The following is a 6,818-nucleotide window of genomic DNA, read 5'->3' as shown; positions in this document are numbered from 1 at the left end:
TGCACTCAGGGATTACTCCTGGCATTGCTTGGGGGACCAAATGGGATCGAACCAGGGTTGGCCGTGTGCAACGCAAATGATACTATCAATCTGTTGCACTCTACTTCTATTTTAAAGTACTTTATCAAGGAGTCAGTTCACAAGAGAGGGGAAAATGCCCTTTCCTTCTTTCTTTTCTTCCTTCCTTCCTTCCTTCCTTCCTTCCTTCCTTCCTTCCTTCCATCTTTCCTTCCTTCCTTCCTTCCTTCCTTCCTTCCTTCCTTCCTTCTTTCTTCCTTTATTTATTTCTTCCTTTCTTTCTGTCACCAAAGTGATAGAGCTTAGATTTTTCATTTGCAAAGACTTCCCAAAGAATGCAGTGGATACTATCTGTGTTATTGACAAAGCAGAGAATTACCTGTGAATCTGAATTACCTGGTATCATCCAGTCACGAGTTGGCAGCACTGGGTATAGGTTGCCCTGGCTTTTCACTACAGGATGCCAATTCTGCAATGGTCTAGCCCCTTCCACAGGGCCCTCATCACCTCCTGGTTTCTCAGGCTATAAACGAGAGGGTTGAGCATAGGGGTGAGTACTGTGTAGAAGAGAGAAACCACCTTGTCATGGCGTGGGGCCCGGTAAGCGCTTAGGTCTCAGGTAGATGAACATGGCAGCCCCAAAGAAGAGGGACACAGCTGTGAGATGGGAGGAACATGTGGTCAGAGCCTTCTTATGGGCCTGAGCAGAGCGCATACGGAGCACTGCTTCGAGAATCCATGCATAGGAGGCCACAATGATGGAAAAGGGCAGGAGAAGCATGAAAACACAGCACGCAAAGAGCACATGCTCAAAAATGGATGTATAGACACAGACCAGCTTCAATAAAGACAGAAACTCACAGAAGAAGTGGTCCACTTCCCTCAAGCCACAATAGGGGAAGGTCATTGCCGCCACCACCTGGATCACACCATCCAGGATGCCAAAGGCCCAGGAGCTCCCAGCGATCTGGAGACAGACCTTGGGGCTCATGAGGATGGGGTAGTGGAGTGAATGGCTAATGGCTACGTAGCGGTCATAAGCCATGAGTCCCAGCAGGAGCCCTTCAGATCCCACCAGAGAGGCAAAAAAGACGATTTGTATGCCACAACCCAGGAAGGAGATAGACTTCTGGCCAGACAGGAAGTTGGTGGCCATCTTGGGCATGATGTCACAGACCAGCATGAGGTCCATGCAGGAGAGCTGGCTGAGGAAGAAGTACATGGGGGTGTGGAGCCGAGAGTCTGTGTAGATGAGACATAAGAGGAGGATGTTCCCCACAGACAGCTACTAAGAAGACGATCATGACCGCTGAGAAGAAAACAAGGTCAGTCTGGCTCTGGGAGAAGATGCCCAGGAGGATGAAGTCATCTGTGGATGATTGGTTCACCCATATTGCCATGGCTCGGTGGATGTTCCTGGTCACCTGGAAAGGTGGGATTAAAAAATAAATACTGGGCTGGAGAGATAGCGCAGCGGGTAGGGCATTTGCCTTGCACGTGGCCGACCTGGGTTCGATTCCCAGCATCCCATATGGTCCCCTGAGCACCACCAGGAAAGATGAGTAAAGAGAGGCTGCTAAAATCTCAGGGCTGGGACAAATGGAGACATTACTGGTGCCCACTCAAGTAAATCAATGAACAATGGGATGACAGTGATGCAGTGATAATACATGTACTTATATGGTCAACAACTCCTGTTGTTCATCCATTTGCTTGAGCAGGCACCAGTAACGGCTCCATTGTGAGACTTGTTACTGTGTTTGGCATATCGAATATGTCACAGGTAGCTTGCCAGGCTTTGCCGTGTGGGTGAGATAATCTCAGTAGCTTGCCAGGCTCTCCGAGAGGGGCGGAGGGATCGAACTTGGGTCGGCTGTGTGAAAAGCAAAGGCTCTACCCACTATGAACTTATATGGTGTACATTATAATAATATTGCTCATATTCTTTATAGTACTGCTTTTTTGGATCAAACTCAGATTCATTTTTGTTTGCTTGGGTGCTTTTTAAAATATATATATATATTTTAAAAATATATAGTGATATATATATGATAGGATAGGACAGTGGGTAGGGTGTTTACTTTGCATGTGGTCAACCTGGGATCCATCCCCAGCATCCCATATGGTTTCCTGAACACCACCAAAAGTAATTACTGAGTGCAGAGCCGGGAGTAACTCCTGAGCATCGCCAAGTGTGACCCAAAAGCCCCCACCCCAAATATATTTAGAACTGGAGTGATAGTACAGTACGGAAGGCTATCAGCACCCTGTTTTCCTTCCCTCTACCATTACAGTATTTCCTCCAAATGACACACTTTTGGGAAGGGGGAACTGTTTTTTATTTTTTGGTCACACAAGATGGTGCTCAGGACTTACTCCTGACTCTATGCTCAGGGATTATTCCCAGTGGACCTTATGGGGTGCCTGAGAATGAGCTCAGGTCAGCTGTGTGCAAGGTAAGCACCCTAACTATTGTACTATTGCTCCGGCCCCATCATTCTATAACCTTTAAATACTACATCAAAATTCAGTCATGTATTGCGACTTAGACGGAGCTAGAGGAGCTTGTGTTACTTGAAATCAGTCAGAAGGAAAGGGACAGACACAGAATTTTCTCTCTCTCTTCTAGGACTTAAACCTACACAGCCAGGGAGCAACCAAGGGCCAAAGGCAACATAATGAGAGAACTGACCCACAGCACTGAGTTGGAGATAGGGGGTGAGTTGGAGAGGGAGGAGTGTCGGGGTCCTAGGAGAGGGTGGTAGGTACAACTGGTGATGGGTGTGGAGAAATTACTTGCATAAGAATTATTAACTCTCATTTATCATTTAATCGTTATTAATTGTGAACTCAGAATCTCAATTGATAAAATAACAAAATAAAATAATAAAAAAATTAAAAAATAAGAAAACCAAAAATAAAAACCCCACCAGGATTCCCTCCTGCCTCTCACCCAGTACCCCCCAGCAGAAATTCCTCCTCCTATGCAGAAGAAACTGTCTACCCACCATTTTCAACCTCATAGCTCGTACACTTCCCTCTCCTTGTCACTCTCTCTTGCAACTTTCACTCTTCCAGTCACATCAGAAATGCTTACCCCATGGTGGGGAAAATTGAAGAGAATGGTGGAGGGAAGGTGACAGTGGTGGTGGGATTGGTGTTGGATTATTGAATGCTTGTAACACAGCGTCATGAACAACTTTGCAAACCACAATGTTTAAATAAAGTGTAGGGTGAGAAAATATTTTCCCATATGTAGGCCTTACCTATATTATGTAAACTCCAAAATATATTAGCCCAGAACGTTTTAAAAAGTTTATTAATGACAGGTAAGACATGATAATTACCATAATGAAATCCAAAATAAAATAAAAATATTTTGCATAAAATAAAGTTGGCTTGAGAAGGCCCAGTAACACCTCCATTGGAGACTTTGTTGTTACTGTGTCTGGCATATCGAATACTCTCGGTAGCTTGCCGGGGTCTCCAAGAGGGGTGGAGGAATCGAACTCGGGTCGGCCATGTTGGCTGCGTGCAAGGCAAATGCCCTACCCGCTGTGCTATCGCTCCAGCCCTAAAATTTAATGCAATATATTTTAGATACGAGAGTTAAAGGCTAACTTATATAAATGAGGATAGGTATTTTATTATATTGTATTAAATGGTTCAAATATTCTTATTTACATAAAAATCATATAATAATCAAAAATTTACTTTCACGGATTTATTTTCTGATCATTCTATTTTCCAGTTCTAAAAGTTTTGTTGGAATAAGCAATAGAAAGTAAATTTGTTATGTGCCAAAGAGGGCAGGTTGAGATTGGGAAGGAAATTGGGGATATTGGTGGAGGGAAGATCACACTGGTGGTTCTGGAACACTTAAGATGCCTGAAACAACTGTACAATGAAGAACTTTGTAAATCATGGTGTTTTTAATAAAAATAAATTATAAATAAAGAAATTATTTTAAATAAATTAAATAAAACAGTTATTAAAGTAACTACCTGAAGATTCACTGAATTTTTGTTGCTAGCTGGCCTTCCTCTTTTTAAATAATTTAATTTATTTTATTTTGTTGGTTTTTGGCTCACACCCTGTGGTGCTCAGGGCTATTCCTGGCTCAGTGCTCAGTGAACTGCATACGGTGTTGGGGATCAAATCTAGGCCTCTTTCATACAAAGCATGCATTCACTCTATTGAGCTATTTCTCTAGCCCTGATTATTTCTTATTTTGGTTTTTGGCCACAGCCAGCAGTGCTCAGAAATCATTCCTGGTGGGTTCTGGGGACCATATTGGATGTCGGGGATTGAACCCAGGTTGGCTGTATGTAAGGTCCACCTTACCCACTGTACTATCGATCCATCCCAGGTCCTGATTCTTTCTTTTCCTTTCGGTTTTTTTTGGTGGTGGTGGTGGGGGGGGTAACACCAAACCATGCTCAGGGGTTACTCCTGGTGCTGCACTCAGGAATTACTCCTGGCAGTGGTTGGGGAATTCTATGGGGTGCCGGTGATTGAACTGGGGTCAGCCGTGTGCAAGGCAAATGCCCTACCCAATATACTATCCCTCTGGCCCCATGATTATTTCTTTATTTTGGGAGATCCCCCAAACAATACTTAGGGTCCCAGCCACTGTTGGTCAAGTGGGATGGATGTTTTAATATGGGAACCCTCTGATGTGGGGGATTACCCATCACTCCAGCAGTGTGTAAGGGGCCTCAAGGCTCACCTGATGGGGTTCAGGGGTCCATGAAGTGCTGGGGGTCTATCTGGGCTGACTGCAAGCAAGGCATGTGCCTTAACCCCCTTCTATCTTCTCTTGGCTCTGATATCTGATTCTTTTTTTAAAACTTATTTAAAAATATTATTAAAAATCATTGAGTGGGGTCAGAATGATAGCACAGGGGGTAAGGTGTACGTGGCCAATCTGAGGCTCAATACCTAGCATCCCATATGGTCCTCTGAAAACCACCAGGAGTAATCCCTGAGCACTGCTGGTGTGGATCCCCCAAACAAAACAGAAGACAAAAATTATTGAATCACCATGAATGATAAAGTTACAAAGTTACTCACAGTTGGATTTCAGGCATTCAATACTCCAATACCAATCTCGTTACCAGTGTCCCCAGGTCCCTCGTGCCCCCACAGCTTGCCTCTAGGCAGGCACATTTCTTTTTCCTTTAGGCACTGTCGTTTATGATAGTACTATGTAGAGGGTATCATGGATACCACCTTACCCTGCTTTCAGTGCCCAGTTCTCCTCCAGAGTGATCGTTCCCCTTTATCACTGTCCTGTGTCCCCTTCTTTGACCTGTCCCACTGCACCCACTTTTTCCCACTAATCCTGCTGCCACCTCCCTACTGAAGACTAGTTGGTCGCTGATTCTTGGATCTAATATTTGTCTGGGGTCCACCCACGTCTCTATGTGGCTTCCATGAGCTTGTCCTAAATTAAGCATGAATCTGAGCCTTTTTCTCACCCTCAAAACTCCTGTTCTTGCTTCTTCTCATCTCAGCTAATTGTAGCTGTGTCCAGCTTTCCAAGACTAAACTCAGGTCATTCTAAACTCCTGTCCTGTCATAAAAAAACTGGCCATCAGGAGGTCCTGCTGGTCCTTCTGCCCCAAAGTACTCTCTCCCTTCCCTGATGACTTCTCTCACCTGCCCATTCCCTCCTGGACACGTCGTGGTCTTTTCCCCTGGGTGATGAGAGAGGCTCATAATTGCATTTGCTCTCCATTCCATCCTTCCCTTCACAGCAGTCTGTCTGCCGCATAAGAGTGGAGTGAACCTATAGCCACAACCAAAAAACCAGAATGCTCCAAGAATAAGCAAGACTTCCACAGACATCCTTCCTTCTGTCATCATTCAGACTCCCCCCAGTCCCCTGCCTTCACCGGCTTCAAGTCTGGGAGTCTTGGCCTGTCTCCCACCTCCCCACCTAAGGATCTTCCAGATTGGCTTCATATGTTCCTTCACCTTCTCAGTCCAACCCTATGTGGGTTTGAAATCACCAATCCAGCATTTTCTTCAGTGCCTTGTCTTGTGTTTCTCATGCCTCCAATACTATCAAGAGGACTATTTTTTTTGGAGGGAGGTGGATATTTATTTTTGGGTCATACCCTGCAATGCTCAGGAGTTACTCCTGGCTCTGCACCCAGAAATTACCTCTGGTGGTTCTCAGGAAACCATATGGGATGCCAGGGACCGAACCCGGGTTAGCCTCATGTGAGGCAAATAGTACCTACTGTACTATTGCTCCAGCTGGCTAGGCTATATTTTAGCCATGTTAGATTGGCTTGATTTTGCTTCCTCACCTACGTTCTAAATCCCTGGTGTCACTTCAGCTTTCAGGGATATCTGGCTCCTAGAACACCACCGCCAGCAATCAGTCCCTGCACAAAGATGTTTGGGTGTGATGATGGTACAAAAGAAGGTCCTGTATCACCCTTCCTTTCAACTTTGATTTTTCCTGAACTAGCATCTGCCTTGTGATAAGGGATAGCAGCCATGTCCAAATCTGCCTTGAGATTGTGAGGGTGAAGAAATGATATCATGTTCATTCGCAGAGCTCTTCTGAGCATGGGGAGGGTAGGCTGCTGAGCGCTTTCTGAAGCCCAGTGGGTTTGGAGAATTCAATGCATCCTCAACAATAGGTATTTTCAGCTTGTGAGGTCAACACCAGGATGTAACCCACCATAAGTGGAGGAAGATCTGTATTATGTTCTCAGGAAATATTTGTTGAATGATGAATTGTATTTTATGAACAACTCAGGAAATTTTTCTGGCATCTCCCAATG

The 6,818-nt window shown here is 44.8% G+C and overlaps 1 pseudogene; it reads right to left on the bottom strand.

The window, feature by feature from the left end:
* Window positions 1–471: 471 nt before the first annotated feature.
* LOC130039165 (olfactory receptor 56-like) lies at window positions 472–1,418 on the bottom strand (annotated as a pseudogene).
* Window positions 1,419–6,818: the final 5,400 nt, after the last annotated feature.

The sequence above is a fragment of the Sorex fumeus genome, unplaced genomic scaffold (assembly GCF_029834395.1).
Source record: "Sorex fumeus unplaced genomic scaffold, SorFum_2.1 ptg000083l, whole genome shotgun sequence".
Lineage (NCBI taxonomy): Eukaryota > Metazoa > Chordata > Mammalia > Eulipotyphla > Soricidae > Sorex > Sorex fumeus.
This window is presented reverse-complemented; position numbering and strand designations above follow the sequence as displayed.